Source organism: Labrus mixtus, chromosome 8 (assembly GCF_963584025.1).
Source record: "Labrus mixtus chromosome 8, fLabMix1.1, whole genome shotgun sequence".
Classification (NCBI taxonomy): domain Eukaryota; kingdom Metazoa; phylum Chordata; class Actinopteri; order Labriformes; family Labridae; genus Labrus; species Labrus mixtus.
Genome location: NC_083619.1, coordinates 15,558,648 through 15,558,853, shown reverse-complemented (window position 1 = coordinate 15,558,853; position 206 = coordinate 15,558,648).

Sequence of the window (206 nt, the reverse complement as noted above, 5' to 3'; positions counted from 1 at the left end):
GTTCTGTGGTTTGAAACTGAATCCATTACTGGAATTTTAATTAACTTTTGAATCCATGGAGTGACCCCATTTCAAGGTTCCTTAGCACATTCGTAGCCAATTATCTTTCCCCGAACTTACTCTTGTAAAAGAGGGTAGAAACAAAAAGTTAATTAAGAAAGGTTGAAAAGAAAAGATGGGAAGGTTATCATTGTGAATACTAAATA